Source organism: Meleagris gallopavo, chromosome 3 (genome assembly GCF_905368555.1).
Source record: "Meleagris gallopavo chromosome 3, MGAL_WU_HG_1.1, whole genome shotgun sequence".
NCBI lineage: Eukaryota > Metazoa > Chordata > Aves > Galliformes > Phasianidae > Meleagris > Meleagris gallopavo.
In genome coordinates, this window is record NC_139406.1 from 39860535 (window position 1) to 39878524 (window position 17990).

Consider the following 17990-nt stretch of genomic DNA (forward strand, 5'->3'; position numbering starts at 1 on the left):
ACATGAAAGAAGCACTACTAATTATCCTTCAGTGGATTTATCTTGCAAAAAATAAAGGAATAACAGTTTTCCTGCAGAGTTGAAACTTGGAATATCAGCAAAAAGAAAAAAAAAACAAAACAATTCAATCAATAAAACAATAATAATGATAAAAAAAAAAAAAAAAACCCAAACCAACCCATAAAAGCCGCACTTCTTAGATATCTGCGAAATGTACTGTAGATTATATATATGAAATTACAGAAAAGTTTCATATTGAAAATAGCAGTAAATATGTAAATATGTAATCTTATCAGTGGGCAGCACTGAATGTAATTTAAACTTTTTGTAATAATATGAATACTTCATTTAATATATTTCTGGAAAGTCATTCTTCCAATGTTTCTTGTTGCAGTATGACCTTTTGCTCCTCATAGGTGTTCTGCAATTGAAATTAAAAATCCCACTTTATATAAATGTGGGTTAAGTCACTGTTTCTACCTTCAGAACTGTAAAGGTTAATCGAGGCTCAGATTTTTTGGCTGTACATGGTTTAGTGGTGGGACTCAGGTTGAAAGTTGGACTTTATGATCTTGAAGGTCTTTTACAACTAAGTTGATTATATGATTCTTTTCTTTCCATTATCTACCAATACTAGTTAGTAAAGACCAGTGGCGGAACAAATAGGTGTGTTTAACTATCAGATTTAACTACCCTTAAAAGTTCTTGAGAACACTTTGAAAAGAGTCAGTGACACCAACATCACTTTACTGGGCAATCTCAACCTAATTGTAGACCACAATTTGTTAACATTTAAGATTGGGCAGTCTCTATATTATCTCTATATTACATCCTTATCTTCTTTGTGCATATGACCATTTTCTACATCTACTTAAAATTAAACCTTCTTAGATAAAATCCTAATTACTAGACTGTGTGCTACCATGAAATAGTGATTACCCATGATTTTTCTTCCTTCATGCAGTGGTCAACATAATCCAGTGATCCAGAAGACGGCAGTGATATCTCCATTCTAATGGACCCCTTAATTTCGTATTCCTGATGATTTCTGGATTTTCTAGTGCCCTATGGTAGGTCCAGGCAGTTGTTTGGTTGGCTTTAATTGTCAACTCTTCAATTATAAATATGGTTATTTGAAATGTAGCACGACTCTTCTCTGAGCTGATCTAGATTCATGAATTCACCGTGTCTCTAATTTACCATACACAGATGGAGTTCACATCTGGACTCAGACATATCATTTCCTTTGCTATATGTGCACTCTAAAATTTCAACTGATGCAGATAACGTGTATGGAAAACTACCAGGTAGGAAGTAGAAAGTGCTCTTTTATAGTGACCTTGTGCATTGCTAAAACAAGAGCAACAAAACAGCCAATCTGAGGTGACAGGTCAACGTGAGGTGAAACATACATTTTAGAATAAGGAATCAAAGTTTATGACTCAAAGCAACAGTTACCTGCTAATTCTGCCAGCGAAGACTTGCTTTCTTCCTTAGTAAAGAAATAAATATCCCTATGTTACACAATAGAATGACAAGGCTTCCTAAGAAGGACATAGTGCAGTACCATTCTGGATTCTTCAGAGCTGCAGGAACATTTCCACTGTTTAAAAGTCATAGAGTGCATCTATTTAATAGTTTTGTAATTATATTTGTACTATAAACACAGACTAAATCCTGTATAATTGAGATAAAATTGTAAGACATTAAAACTACTTTAGGAGCTTCAGACATTTTATATTCCTAAGCAGTTCTCTCATTTCAATCTAATGCAAACCATTTTTGCAGCAGGATGGCCTCTTTGAAAGGACTCATATATCATCAAAACCTTGAAGCTGTGTAAAAGTGTTAAAGTTGTTTAAAATGCATTAATTCTTTTAAGCTTCTACGGGAAGCTAAGTTTATTAAATCACCTAAATTTCTCAACCTGACTCCTGGACTAGCTGGTGAAAGCAAAATGACCCGTATGCAGTATATCTGCTCCTTGTATTTGTTAAGACATAACAGAAAGCTAATGTTTAATGCAGTGATTTCTTTATTTCCAAATGAAAGGAAGTGTTGTATGCCAAGAACTCTTGTGGTCTCACTTAGGTGGTGAATTAAATCTCCTCTGTGTGCCAAATTCTGTCTAAAAAAGAGGGGTAACTGGCAGCAACTTCCATTTCAAAATGTCAACAAAAAGTTAAGAAATATATCTTGTAGGTCAGAACAGCTGTGAACCATCTGATTTATCTACTAGATGAGTTTATAAAGTGGATGAACCCAAATTCATGCTAGCAACTTATGGAGCACCAGCTGATGTGATAGTTCCTGCCTCCCCTGGAAACACAGATTGTGGTACTTTGATGACTCACTCCAGCTGCTGATTGAAGAACAGCAATAAGTCCTTCCAGTCTCTGATGCAAAAGCAAAACAAAGTTCACTCATAAAATAACCATAATCTTTCAATCTGCCTATCACCAAAAGCTAGAAACCCATGGAATGCACAAAGACCCAGGAATAATCTCAACACTGTCTCTGAACCCTTTTATACTCTGTTTCTTAACTCTGAAGTGTGGATGTTACTGTCTCCCTCTTAATATTGCATTTTTTAAGCTTCTCTCTTTGAATTAAGGGCAGCTGAGCAACAGCAATATTCAAGTAAAACATAGAGAAACGTATGTAGACAGACTGTAAAGATAGAAAGGCAAGAAAAGCAACTAAAATGCAGAAACAAAAGAGAATAGCAACTAATTCATGGCAATAACCAGAAATTTAGATGGAGGCTAAGGCTGAAGAAATGAAATCCGAACTTACCTGTTCCAATTTTTTATATTACTCCCACTAGAAGGATTGATTAAGTTCTTAATTTTTTGTCACTTTTTTTTTTTTTTTAAACACCTCTTGCTTTTCTGCTGATTTGCTGCAAAAGGTAATTAAGTGGAGAAGGTTGTTGAAGACTTGTTCAATTATATTTAAAACATACAGACATTACTTGGTTTCTTAAAGAAATAAGGCACAATATTTTTTCTTTCTTCATTTTCTAACTTTCAATATCTAGAATTGAAACAAATTTCAGGAATAAAAGCATATAGGCTGTTTGAAAGACAAGCAAAAGGGAGAAATGAGACATAAGTGAAGGAAAGACTACTAAATAAAGAATTAATTTAATATTAACAGCTGACAGGAGTTACTACTTGCTTACACAATGCTGTAAATACTTAAAATTCTCATATTTATTCATATCTGATAAAGGCATATTAAGTTAGTAACGAGGCAGCTGTGATAACATCCAAGAAAATGGATGCACTGTTGTGTAATCCAGCAGCAGATCTGCACCACACAGCTGTTTGCTCATTCTCCTGCTTTGAGACTGGGGAGACAACTGATAAAGACGGAAGGGCAAGAACTCATAGTTTGAGACAATTTAATAAGAAAGAAGAAAGGGGAAATAAATGAATAAAAAGAAGAAACAAGTGATGCACAATGCAATTTTTCGTCACTGGCTGGCTGATGCCAAGACATTGTTCTCATCCCAAATCCAAAACACAGCACCATATCAGTTACTATGGAGAAAAATCATTCAATCCCAGCTGAAACCAGGACAAGGACAAAAACCACTTGCATGGCAATTTCTCTTTACTTCTGTCCTAACATTGCAAATCACTTAAAGCATATCATTTCATGTGAACTCCCACTGTGACGGTTAATAATACAGGAAGGAGAGGAGGTTAAAGATCCCTTGCCTCTCCTGCAGTTTCTACTGTTAATTACTTCTTACCACATTCCTCTAAAACATTATCACTTACATCTACAGAGCACTTAGAAACCATTCCAAACAACCACCAAATAAAAAAGTCTAGTCCTTCCCCCACTCTTTTCTCTGCTTAAAAATGAACTTTGAAATGTGTGTAGTCTTCATTAAAAAATACAGGGGAAAGTTTTATGTGAAGAGATTCACATGAACAATTACATCTTTCTTTTCACTCAAGATAAACCATAAGCCTTTACAAGCATTTCTGAGTTATTCAGTTTTTCACTTGCATGACTACACTGGAAATCCACTTTCTATAGCAAAAGTATCAATTCAATATTCTATCTTGTATCAGCATTTCTGTTATTCTCCCTCTTTACTTTCTAGGTATTAACTAGTCAGTTAGTATTTGTGAGGAACAATTTGATTTCTCTCAGAAAAAGTCAATTCAGCAAAATAAAATTTTGTGATGAGAGCATGCTGTCACCGGCAAATTCATCTGGGTAAAAACTGAGAAAAAAAAAAACAACACAAACAACAACACTGAGAAGTTATTTTTTTGGTATTTTTGGATTAATCTATCCTAGTTTATGAATTACTAAAACAAAAGAAAATTACAAAACAAAAGAAAAAAAAACAGCAACCCTGAATTACCATGCAAAACTTACACAGTCCCAGAAATTCATTTAGTCTCTTAAGTATTTACATATTAAAAACCAGGTGTCTCTATACCATTTTCATTGTTTCAACAAACATCTCATGCAAAGTATCAATGCATGGATAACTTGCTAAGAGAATAAAATTTATCCCTTTAATCTTTTCTTTTAAATTGTTAGCTTAAATGCTTTAGATTGAAGTAAAGGTCTTAAATATTTGGCAACACTAACAACTTTCCTGCTTCTTTAATCCCTTTGAAGAATAGTTTTATACTAAGAACACATTAATCCACTGCTTAAAAATGTCACTGGGATGAATTTTTCCCATTAAAATTCTTCAGGCACGCCTGAAAAGAAATAATTGGCAACATTAATTGCTTTCATAAAGGAAAAAAGTAATCTTTAATTCAAGAAAGTCAAGGCATGATTGATTTCTTCAAAAATTTGAAAGGATAGCAGACATTAAAAATAAGAAAACTGGTTTTGCTATTCTTCCTTAATTTGTTGATTAAACCACATCGCTACAAAATAAAATATTTCTGCTATTTTTTTTTTACTAGCTACTCTTTGTCCACCATAACACAATCAATGAGCAAATGTGAATCAACATTCTGCTTCAGGTTCTACTCAAAAAGAATGCAAATGTTTATTTAGGGCTTTGTTCTCACAGAGTGCTTAGCTTCCTCCTAAATCCCAGTAGACAATAATGAATTTATGTATTGTATATGTAGTATACAGCAGTAAGTCTATAGCTTGGCTGGAATGACTGTGAGTAACATGCAAGTTGTTTTTTTTTTGCTGGCTATAGCAATGATGGATGATTTACAGGAATGTGATAGATATGCTGATGTTGACTTCTGATTTCAGGACATAGACTAAAAGAGACTTCTGGAATTCTACTAACTGTTCAGTTTCTGTGCATATAATGAAAAAAAATCATATAGTTCTCACCGAGCATAGAATTCCGGTAGTTCTTCAGTGTAGCTCTGTTTCTTTTATTTTTTTCCAAGCCATTTTCTGTCAAAATCTTCAACTTGTGATGTCAGTAAAGCATTTCCTCTTGTTTCTTGATGCCATTTTGGGGGACAAAGGCCTCTTGCTTCCATCTCACTGTCTATCTTTATTGTTAGTTGTTATGACTAATAGCAGTGTACCTCAGTGCATCACAGTACTTTGACACAAACTGAACAACTACTGCTAGAATAACGGTAGATCATTTTTTGATGTGTTGATTTACTTTACTTTTTAAAAAGACAATGCAGCTTTTTTCCTTTTGTAGGTCTGATAAGCTGCAGAGCTAATGGAATAAGTTACACAGTCAGTGAGCAATTAATGCCAAAATTGCCTGTTCTGGATGGAGAGCTATAATATTCCAACACTCTACAGCACTAGCTGCTTTCTAATAAGGAACATATCTTTTCCTTTAAAATTGCTCTGTGTACATACACGCTCACCACTCTTCATCATTTTTTTATATATATATGTATGCACGCAGTTTTCTTTTTTTTGCCTATTTGTTTTTTCAAAATACATCAAAAGCAAGTGCATTAGCTTCACTGAATCCATAATTGTTTAAAAGCAATTCACATTGTAGCGTTGTCATGAATTCAAAGAGACAATAATAAAAAATTTATAAACATGGCATGAACTTGGCCCTAAACCATGGAGGCCAAATGGTTCTTTTTAGTCTGCTAATTAAACTTAATTAATCCCTTCCAAAAATTGCAAGTGAACAGATGAAAGTGATCTGTCTCAGTCTGCAAAAAATGGTTTCTGAACCCTAGGGACCTGGGCTTCCCCGATTATTGCACTGCATTAATACAGCCCTGCAGTAGACCAGAAACTGGAGGCTCTAACTGGAGGCTCTAACTGTTCATAGGTGAACAGTTAAGAATGCAGCTGAAGTGAAGGACAACTGGAGTGACTAGATAAAACCAGAAGGGGTTGATCTCTGAATAGTTGGAGGGGTTGTTATGGTAGAGAAGCAAAGAAAAATAATCTTGAATGGGGTGAGGGGAAGGAGGAGGAGAGAAAAGTGTTATGGAGTTGGAGAAATTTCCCATAATGTTTACATCTCTACTTCTAGCCTGCCTTGAAGTAGCTGGAAATATACCAGAGGTAAGAAAAGGTGAGAGCTTGCCTTGGCCTTCCTCTAAGGAAGAGGAGGACACTGGAGTAAAAAAAATAGCAGGTAGTAGATAAAGACCTGGTGCAGACGCTACTTGGGCAGTCCTTAGCAACCAAGTTGTTATAAAGTTTGCTTTTTGAAGAAGCATTAAACTGCCAGTCAGCTGAGAATAAATACTTTGTCAGATCATAAAATAAGTCAGGCTATGGGTCACAAACCAAACTTCGTACTTCTGTTTGTTCTAATATTTTGTTTTATTCTGGGCAGCAGCAGGCTTGAACAAGACTGATATCAACAGGAATGTGTGCGCACAAAAACACATGATAAATATTTTGATAGAATAAGACAATCTGCTTAAAATACTAAATACTGCTACGAACCAAAAGAGAAAAGGCATGGTGGGCAAGTCTTTTTTCTTCTTGTGGTAATTCACTCATTTTAGCCTTTCTTAGGCCAAATTTAACTGGAAAATGTTTTTATACAATAATCGCAGAAAGCATCAAAACAACATTTTGCCTAGGCTATAGACTGTTTTGCCACAAACATGTCAGATGGTAATTGAAGAAGGGGTTATAAAGGTAAGCAGCTTGCATTTTTCCTCTATTCAGATATTACTGCAGAAATGTTGAAACACCTCATTTTCTGTAAGGAAGAAACTGGGTATTTGGATTCTTTCATTAAACTGAAGTAACAGCTAATTTCACACCCAGAACCCTGAAAATATTCCACTTAGGAGGATGGATGTAGCAAGATGACAAACCTCCAGACTCTTTTTTTCCTGATGCATTAGTTTTCTGTTTGCTGTTGCCAAATAAACAGAACACACAAAGTGGCTCATTAGAAGTTTCATCACTACTTGGAAATAGAGTGAATCTCATTCGGTGCAGATGTACTTGTTTTTATTACACTTTGCAGCATTGAAGAATTGGAAGGAGGAATAAGAGATTCCTATTAAAAGCAAACAGACAACTCAGAGTTCTGTTAAAAGATTAAACCCCATAAACCTCAGTAAAATGTCTTCTGAAATTCTGCATGCTGCTCTACATATCAGTCTGTGCTCAGTAAGCACAGGGAACACTGAAGTAATGCGTTCCCATACAGGGGTAAGGATTTGTGATTCTTCAGACAACATTTATTTTCTATATTTGAGTTAATGGATCAATAAGAGAAGTTCAGTTTTAAATATGAAAGCCTTAATGGATTATGAAAATCTCACAAGACCTGATTCAAACACCATTAAAACCATTAAAATTCAAGGGCTGATTCTTAAAGCCTTTGATAGGCTTCATCATGTACTTCAGTTTGTTTTTGCATTTACTGTCACCTTCAGAACCATTTCTCAAGGAGAAGAATGCTTATTTTTTCATAAATTAAGTTTATAAAACCAGAGATATATCTATCCAGAAGACTCTTCAGAAAGACTTGTTTATATATTAAATGGTATAGACGTATACTCTTTGATTACTATAATGTTTTGACAGTCCCACATCTGGAAATTGGGTCTCCATTAGAGACTGAGATAAACACTTCCTCATAAGAAATAAGGAAATAGCACTGTGTCACTATTCAGCATTGATGGACAATCATCTATTAAAACAATTAATATTAGAGAGGCAGTGAATTTAGCACGTATTTGTGTTGCCAGTAGAACTCTGGGGACAGTCAGTCTTTTGCACAAGGAGTAGATAGGCTGCATGCAAGTAGAATGATAGACTTCCTACAAAGTTCAGCCTCGGCCTCCTGGGAATTTTACAGGAAGGTATGTGGCTTCAGGTGCCATGCTATTTCAGTCTGTTACTATTGCTTTCAGTTCAGAGAAAGGTAGTTTTATGGGGGATATGTTTTAGAGTTAACCTGAGTAGTTTTGGTGAGAAACTGTAGCATGTAGCTTTTGACAGTGTATGATTAATGTCATAGGCAGGAGAAACAAATCAAAATGTGATTTTTGCCTCTGCTTGTTGTGCTACATTTTAAACGAAAAATGCCAAGTGTAATAAACTATTATTTGCTCGCTGGATGAAGGTTGCAGAAGGCCACTGTGTCAGCACTATTAAATTTATCAACCAAGGTTCTGCAAGTGGACATTAAGTCTGTTGTAATGTCAGCATGAAGCATCCATGATCTAATTGGCTTGCCAGCAGACACTCCATGTAGCCTCAAGTTGGAAAGAAAGGTCAGAATTCAAAGAACAGCAACTGGCTAAAGTAATTAAGTGCTAAAAATTCAATGCTTCTTTACACACATTGCACAGAACATTTAATCTGAAGTCTGATCTGTGAAATCAGGCACCCACATTCCCCCCCCTTCCCCCCTGCCCTCCCCTTTCTGACACTAGGAATACTTTTTTTTAAACCAGGAATAAGATATTTATAACATTAAATGAAGCAGATTACATTAACAAAAATTATCCCAAATAGGAGATACCTTTGACACAATCATAGAATTATAGAATGACTTGGATTGGAAGGGACCTCAAAGATAATCAGCTTTTGACCTCCTTGCCACAGGCAAGATTGCCAACTGCTAGATCAAGTACTAGACCAGGCTACCCAGCACCCCATCCAACCTGACTTTGAACACCTCCAGGGACAGGGTATCCACAACCTCTCTGGGCAGCCTGTTCTAACACCTCACCACTCTCTCAATGAGAGGTTCTCCCGACACCTAATCTAAAACTTCTCTCCTTAAGTTTAAAACCATTTTCCCTTGTCCTACCACAATCTATCCTTGTAAAAAGTCAGCCTCTCTCCTGTTTATGATCTTTCTTTATATTTTGGAAGGCTGTAATGAGGCCTCCCAGCAGCCGGACTGAACAAATCCAGCACTTTCAGCCTGCATTCAGAGGAGAGATGTATAGCCCTCTGAACATTTTCATGACCCTTCTCTGGTCCCTCTCCAAAAGCTCAACATATTTCTTGTGCTGAAGGTCCCAAGCCTGGACAACAAACTCCAGCTAGGGCCTCACAAGGCCTGAGTAGAGAGGAACCATCACCTCCCTCGCCTTGCTGGCCATTCCTCTAACAGAACCCACGATACCATTCACTGCCCACTTGGGCTTCAAGCACACACTGCTGGCTCATGTTAAGTTTTTCCATCAACCAGAACTCCTAAGTTCTTCTCAGCAGGGCTACTATCAAGGAATTATTCTCCCAGTCTGTACATACCAGGGATTGCCACAGTGCAAAACCTTGCATTTTCACTTTTTTTTTTTTTTTAAATGTCATTAGGTTCACATAAACTCAGAAGGTGGGCCCATCAGGTCTCTCCAAATGAATCCCTTTCTTCTGCTGTATTAACTGCATCACAGAAAGAAACAATTTTGTATAATGAAAACATTAATCTAAATTAAAGCATTATTTCAGGGAATAGCAGAGACAGAAGAAAGTTATTCTCTTATCTTTTGTCCTCAGTTCAAAAACGATGTTTGTTTCTAGTTATAGCCATATGGTCAGCAAAGTAAACTGTCAACTAAGTGGGAGAGGAGCAAAGTTAAGTTAGTTTAAATAAAAAAAATCTGTCAAAACAAGTTAAAACACTGAAGAACAAAAATAGATGTAATTAACTGTAGGCAAGAGTCTCAGCTTGAGGAATTTTACTTAGTTTAGTTTACTGACAATTAGCAAATTAACACAACCATTTGATTTCTGGTTCAGGTATTGTGAAATACCATAATCAGTTTGAAAAAGAAAATCAAAAACACTTAAACATCTTTCATCCTTATTTTACTCAGCTCATCTTTCCTTGTTTTTGTTGGCACAGAGTACCTCCTTCCCTGAGTATGTCTCTACCTATATCCTCAGCAATGGTCCCTTAGTGTTCCTTCCACTTCTCATCTGATTCCACAAAAGTCCCGAACCCACCCACAATGTCTGGACTCCCTGAACCTGTATGTGCTGCATGTATTTGTGGGTTCTGCACAGTCATAGTGAAACTACCCTGAATGGTATATGGAAGAGAGCAACAGGAATAATTCAAAGTTAAACTGGCTTTGAGAAGATGTAACAAAGGACATAAAATGTTCTGGTAACTAATTACTTCGTGTAATCTGTGGTAGAATTGAGAAAATGTATTAGACATCTTTTTCATGTTTGAAGCTCAGGCCTGAGACAGATATAGTATCTATATTTGTTTCATATTTAATACTGAATTGCAAAGCTAATGCCAATGTATTTTTTAATTGTAAAAATCATTATAAAATATGATCAAATTGCTACAGTTCTTAAAAACATTCTAGATTCCTATTAGAGATACTGCTTCCAGTTCAGAAAGGTCACATGCATAAAGAAAATCTTTTTAAGGTTTATGTTAGTTTATACTTTAAAGAACAATAATTCTTTCTTTTCATATACAGTTTTGAGTGATTACCCTGTGTCTTATGGGTGCATATTTCACATTCCTTACACTATCAAACATCATCATTTGATGACATTATGCATCAAATACTGATTCATTAAAACTTTATTCATAGATAGATTCTTGAGCTGTGTGCTATCAGAAACATCTCAGATGATTCTTCATTTCAATGTGACTTCATTTACTTTGATCTTATATATTTCCAGTGACACAAACCACCACATTGCCAAAATCTTGCTGAAACCTTGGAGAACACATATAGACAAAAATATCTGCTTGTTTCACATTCAGCAGCCTTTCAGCAACTTCTAACAACACCTGAATTGTAGTCTACAGCCTCTGGCAGACAGTTCTTACAATTCATTCACAATTCCTGCTCTTCTTGACATTACTCATCTCTTTTAAGAGAGAAAGAAGTGTTTACTCTCAGTAGCTGACTGAAGATGAGTAGTTTGAAAATAGAAAAAAAAACTGTTTTAGTTGAATCAGGATGTTAATATTAAATGTGTTCCCCCCCCCATCTTTTCAATAAATCAGTCAGTATGTCTCTGGAACAACTTACAAAAACATGCTTCACACATTTTTATCACTCAAATGCTTTTGTGCTTTCCAAAGCTAAAATTTTTCTTTAAATTGAAAATAACCCATCAGAACCATAAAAATCTTAGCAACCATAATATAAGAATTATAGAACCATTAAGATTGGAAGAGACCCCTAAGATTGTCTAGTCCAACAATCTTTCCATCATCACTATGCCCACTAAATCATATCCCTCACTGCCATATCTACATGTTTCTATTACACCTCTAGGGACAGTGATTCCACCACTTCCCTGACAACTTGTTCTAATGCCTCACCACTTCTTTGGAGTGAGATTTTTCCTAATATCACTCCTATTATCCTAATATATTCCTAATAATCTGAACCTCCCCTGGTGCAACTTAAAGTCATTATCTCCTGTCTACTGCTAGTATCTGGAAAAAGAGGCTGACACCCTCCTTACTATAGCCTTCTTTCAGACTCTTCTCCAGACTGAAGAATTCCACTTCTGTCAGACAATTCTCACTCTTTGAACATAAGAAACATGCAAATCAGCTCTCAAATAAGGTTTACATCTCTGGTGCTTAAAAGAAGGCAGTGAAAGTGGAAATGGGAAACATAAGAAACCTTATCATTCTCTTCAGTTCATCATGTTAGTTTAACTTTTTTTTTCCTGAGTGGGAGGAATTATATTTATTATCTTTAGTAGATAGTTTAGTAGTAGCCTAGTAGAATTAACACAACACTGCAGGACAAATCCACTGTTCCGGTAAACAAAAATAATCAGAAGGAAAAAAAAAAAAAGAAGTATATGGGAGTGAAGATCTTAACAGCTGCTATTATCTAATTAATGTAGTTGTGTTTCAAGTCCAGAATGTACTTTCAACTCTGCAAGCTACAGGGTAAACATGAAATCACAAGATGAGTTGGAAATAAGAAATTACTTGGTTCATCAGGAAAGTTCCAAGTATCGGCTCTGATTTTCACTTATTCCACTGATCACTACCCTGTCTTCAAAACTCTTTATCCCATCAGGCAGCAGCAGGTAACAGATATCTTCTGCGGGATCCTCATCTTAAGTTTCACTTCTAAGACATGTTGGTTTACAAATTACTCAAATCAGCATAGCACCTTGAAAGCAATGGAATAACGCTGATTCACAACAAATAATGTCTCTCTTCTGCCTACTTTATTTGTTTATTCAGATGCCATATATAAGTTACCAATTTTACTCACAGGACTCATCTATGTTGCAAACTATGCACATGAGAGTAAACAAAGTCTGCCAGCAATGTTACGGGCTTTGAAACAAATCCAGGTTAAAAGAAAACAAAAGTTTTCTACATATACTTTTCCATAGGAACACAAGTGCTAGTGTTTCGGTTTTGCTTGATACTGTATTAACATACTACTTCTGAAGAAGCATACTATGCCTTTGTTGAAGTTCATTGTCTGGCATTTGTTAGACACACAGAAACCATGGAAAGATGGTTAAAATGGCACTGAAATTACCATAGGAAGAGATGAGACTGAGTGAAGAAAAATATCAGTCCTGAAAAACAGAAGTACAATGAGACAACAGAGAATAAGAAAAAAAAAAAAAAAGGCAGGAAAAATAAAAGCCTTTGTGAAAACTGTACATTTAAACAGTGAACTGACTGTTTAGACACTGTAGATGAAACAACTACTGAAGGGATTAATCAATAACAACACAGAGTTCAGACTTCAGAAAGAATTGGAAGAGTACAGTTCCTTTGTACAAAGTAGAATTATTCTAATACTTGCTTTCATCCTGGAATATGTGCAGACAGTGCAAGAAAGTTACTGGCCTAGGATTCTGATGACAGCAGTAGGACAAAGCAGACATTAGTTTTGATACAATTTCAGGCAGTATATTTTGCCTTGCTTTCTTTGCAATCCTTGCCCCCTCTTTTTTTCCTTTTCTTTTTCCTTTCCCCCCCCCCCTCCCCCCTTTTGATAACGATTAACATTTCCATAAAACAATTATTTTGTGGATGGAAATGTATCAGTTTGGGTTGTCATCAGCATTCTGTCAAAAAGATTTCTATTTAGTATTCATACTAAATGATTAGACATAAAAGCTGAATGCAATGACATATCTCCTAAGATGCTTATGATAGGTCTTTTGAAGAGTCGCTTTTTTTTTTTTTTTTTTCCCCCCAGAATGAATAAATACTTGAGATTTCTATGTATCACATACAGGTTCTATGAAATATTCTTATGAAATTTGGCATGAACTGGATGTTCTTACCTGTACTGATTTATTAACTGATGGAATTATTGTCTTAGATGTTCTGTTGCTTGCACCTGCAAACACATAGAATACTTGGACTTTTATAGAGACTTGTGAATGCTGCTGTAAAATTGCCCTCATAGCACAACATTTCACACAAAGATTACACTGTAACTTGACTTCTAAGATTTGCTCTTCACACTTGATGCAGCCCTGAATTAATTGTAGAACACAGACAAAGAAATCCCACAATACAGTAAAGGACACATTGGGCTCAGATGCATTAGAACCAGATCCTCAGGAGGAACTTAATTCATACAGTTCCTGATACGCTTTCATTTCAGATACACCGGGACTTACTTCTTAAACTGTTGGTTACCTGTTATTTCTTACATAAATCACAGTTTGATTCTGAGATGCTTAAGGCCAAACTCAAAGTCATATTAGATAAGAACACTGTGATGACAAATACTGACCACACATTTCTGCAAGCAAATTGAACAGCATGCAGGGGTAGAGCTGCTCCAGCCCTCTTATCTTCATGATCCTCCTTTGGAACTGTTCCAATAGCTCCACATCTTTCCTGTGCTGGGGTTCTCACACCTGGACATGGTACCCCTGATGGGACCTCACAAGGGCAGAGTAGAGGGGGAAAATCACCTCCCTCACCCTACTGGTCACTCTGCTTTTGATACAGCACAGGGTACAGTTGGCCTTCCAGGCTCCAGTTCCACACTGCTGGAACATGTGCAGCTTTTCATCCAGACATGGGACCCACCAGCCCATAGTTCCCTGGATCTTTCTCCCTTTCACAAAAATGGGAGTGATGTTTCCCTTTTCCAGTCACAAGGGACTTCACACGACATCCACAAATTTTCAAATATAATGAAAGAGGCTCAGCAACTGCATCAGCCAGTTCCTTCAGAACCTTAAAATTCATGTAATCTATCCCCACATACATGTACACATTCAATCTCAAAAAGCGGTTTCTGACTTTATCTTTGCTTATAGCAGGAGGGATTTCTCTACCCTGACCCTCATCCTCCTGGAAGTTCAGGGATCTGAGGGACATGGGAAGCCTGACTGCAAAAGAAGACAGAAATAAAAAATTTGTTGAGTACCTCAGCCTTCTCCATGTCATCATTGACATTTTTCCCTTTTCGTTTGGGAGAGAGAGTACATTCTCTTTTGCCCAACAGAACAGCATACCTATAGGACCCTTTCTTCTTGTTTTTAACATCCCTCAAAAAGTTCTATTCTGTGCACCTTGGCTTTCCTGACCCTATCTCTGCATCTTCAGATGGCATTCCAGTATTCTTCCCAGATACATGTCCCTGCTTTCACTGTGTGTACATACGTCCTTCTTACGCCTCAGTTTGACCAGAAGGGCCCTACTCAGCCATACAAGAAGTTCAGATATTCAACAGTCTAAACTGCATTATGAAGTCCACATACCTTTCAGAAATTATTTTGCAATATTAAGGTTTGAATTAAGTTTTTATGGAAGAGTGTACATTTTTCCATTTTAACCTTCTGTGAACTTCTTTTTCTATGAAAGAAACTTCTTTTTCTACATTATAAAGTGTTAAAAAGATTGATGGCAGAGATCCAGAAAAACAGATCTTTGCATAAAGCAATTGTTTTTCTACTGCTAAGGTAGAAAAAAAAAATAATAATAATAATAAAAAAAAATCAATAGCACATCAAATCTGTTTTGTTCTTGAATCACTAAGGGCTTTGCTTCCAGATGGGTACATAAAACAAACAAACAAACTACTTTTCTCAGCTTGCATGTGTATATTAGAAAGGAAAACAAAACAAAACCAGATAAAGAAGCCAGTACTTTTAAGTGCATTAATTTTAAGATGTTTATCATATTCATCAAACAGATAAAATCTAATCTAACCCGGGAAGCACTGCTTCATTTTCCTTTAATGATTTCTACCCAATTAGTAGTAGCGTATAATATGGTGTCAATGTTTTGAAGCACTATTTTTTCCAATCACTGTTACACACACTATTATTTAACATGATTACAGTTGGGACACAGAGAAACCCACCCTCGCTTTTGCTGTGGTTTTATGAATGTGATATTTGATAGATATGTCAGTAGATGGGAAGACAGATAATATATTAAAAGAGGCAGAACTACTGAACTGAAACTTCACTTTACATTCATGAATCTGTCTCAAAGTTGTTTAAAATATCTACAGATTCTGACTATCTCCGTTGCTTCATGACTGGTTTGAAACACCACACCATTTCTGAATCAGTGTTCCATGAATTTCTACTTGAAATCCTTACACGAGGTGGAGTCCTCCACAATTTTTATTTTTGTCTGTGATCTGACCTAGTTCTTATTTATACCAGTGTTAATCATGTTATGTAGATTGCCCTGAAAGTAATGTCTTCTATTTATTTCCAAACTAACCAACAACAATTAACTACTGCAGGTGCAAAAAACATAGTAATACCATTTAGTAGAACAAACTCACAGCTACAAAACACTAGCCTTCAGCACAGACTCCACTATTAGCTATGCGTTTTCACTAGTGATGAACAAGAGTCCACATGCCACAGTCCTAAATATCTGCACCAGCAAAGGTGAATCATTGTCATCACTGCCAAAAAGCACCACTGTAACACAATGGAAAATACAGCAATGACAGTAGAGCAGAAAGATCTCAGGCTACAGCAAGTGAAGATATCCTCAAATTCAATAGCTGTAAGCATAGAAATAAAGAAAAGAAGAGCTTACCTTCAGAATGTCTCAGGTAGACACGGATCTCCAGCAAGGTACTCTAACCTCCACTGCAAACCCTTAAACGGGGTCTGTGAAGGAGCAGATCCTGGCTCTGCCCCCTCCAGTCAGGGGCACTGCATGCACCTGAGCTCCTCTGGGTTGGCCCTGCCTTCCCACCAGGTGCTCAATCACCAGTTCAAGCAGTTACTTAGCATTTCTGCTACACACAACCCACTGCCTTGTGGTGCTCAAGTCCCAGTTTGGTCTCCATAAATATTCAGTAAGTGTCAATGAATGTCAGTGTGTGCCATTTTTTCTACATGAAAAAATTCTGTGACACACCTTTGCTTCATACACACTTCTATCTATGTCAGATGTCATTCTGTCAGACTGCCCACCTGCTGCCATCTGTCACACAGCAACAAAATATGATGGGATACTGGTGGGAACGTTCAACCTCTATTTCCATACCACCAACATCTGCATCTGTTGTGAGCCAACATAACAAAATAGAAGCCATTACACTGAGTTGGAAGTATTTAGGCTTCTATCAAATTAGATGGCAAATAGATGTTTATTTCATTAAAAAGACTCTGGGCAATATTACATACTCAAAGGTGCCTGAATTAGACTAGATGAAGTCACCTAGCCTGCTCTAATAACAGTTTGGAAAGAGAATCCATGGTGTTGATAATACTTTTCTTCTAATGCAATTGATGAATTCTCAGCACATAGTCTCTAACTCCGCTGTCAATGGTTTACGGGCTGGTTTGGCCCAGTTGTGTGACTAGTGGGGCAGAGAGATTCGCAAATCCGCACCTCTGGAAAGGGAAACAGCGGACCCCGAACAATTAAAAATAGTGGCAATGATCTGAGGAGAAACAAAATAATTTACTAAATAAGATATCAGAATGCAAGATAACGTACTGCAATACAATAAAATATAATATAATTAGAATTGGAGCTCACAAATAAAATATAATGAGAGAGAGTGTCAGAAAGGTAGAAAAGCCTCACCATAAAGCTGAGGTGAGACACACAGTCGATTCGAGCAGCAGGGATAAGACCAATAACCAAAAATCATAAAACCTTAACACTCACATATATAGTATTGGGATGTACAAAACATAATTCACTACATTTCTCAAGAATATAAATGCTAAAAATATGGTGCTTTCTATAACTGTAGTAATAAATAAAGAAATGGACACCATGACTTAGAAAATAAAATCTTCTGCATGGCTAAACTTTTAGGGGAGTTCCCTTTGACCACATGAAGCATTTATTCCAAATTCCTTTAGCCAAAGCCCTCCCTAATTAATCTTGAAATCTTCAAAAAAGACTTGTGTAAAAGACCAAAAGTCACAGCTGTAACAAATGTCAAGGTGATCCTAAGGGAACCATCAGTTCTATATCACTTCTTACAGTTGTTCCTACAAAGGGATCACACAGAAAAGGAAACATTATATGAAAGAATAGTAAGTGGTATTGTCTTTACAACAGATATGTATAGCCAGATGTGGTATTCCTCATAACCATTTGGCAAATTGCATGGAGAAAGTATACCAAGAAGTGCTGGTGT